This window comes from Cavia porcellus, unplaced genomic scaffold, assembly GCF_034190915.1.
Source record: "Cavia porcellus strain 051 isolate PalLab524CR breed Dunkin Hartley unplaced genomic scaffold, mCavPor4.1 scaffold_24, whole genome shotgun sequence".
NCBI lineage: Eukaryota > Metazoa > Chordata > Mammalia > Rodentia > Caviidae > Cavia > Cavia porcellus.
The window spans coordinates 41,083,470-41,084,211 of NW_026947507.1; positions in this window are offsets into that span (position 1 = coordinate 41,083,470).

Consider the following 742-nt stretch of genomic DNA (forward strand, 5'->3'; position numbering starts at 1 on the left):
GTGACGGAACCGGAAGTAATAGAGCAGGAAGTGACGATGATCCAGAAGTAATACAGCCGGAAGTGCTAAAACCCAGCTGTCTCTTTGTGCCTGTCTTCCCTCTGTTCCTTTCTAAAAACCACCCTTGCCCTTTTGCAAGGGAGATGGTGATTTGAGGCAAATAGGCCCTCGTTGTTCTCTGAGCTGGCTTCGAATACATTCTTCCTCCTTTTTACCCACATACATGCCCTCCTTTGATTTGGTTGGTGGCAACTAGAAGAGCCTGAGTGGCCATTAACAGCCCTGGGGCTGGACTTGGACTCTGCACTTCCTTTCCAGGCCCTTACCAGGTGGGATGGGGCCTCTTCACTTTGCTTCATGGAAATTCCCCCCAGGACCACAGATGGTATGACCGCACCTAGACTGAGATCTGAGCCCTGCCCCTGCTCTTTACTTTGAGCAACAGAAGGCCCAGACCAGGGGCTTCTGTCTATGTCTTGGGAACAGAATCTAATCTGCAGCCATGGCCTTGGGCAGGGAACAAGTAATACCTACATTCACTGAGAACAAAAGAGAGGGCTTGGTGGAGCCATGTGTTCCCACAGGAAATTGCACGCTGCACAAGCCCAGGTGTCTGTCTTGTACCACACTCAGAACATAACCAGGAGTGGGTTTAGAAGAGACTGGGTAGAGGCCCACAGTCTTATGCCAAATAATCACTGCAACTGGAGGAGGGAATACCAAAATTATATTTTCTCTAGGC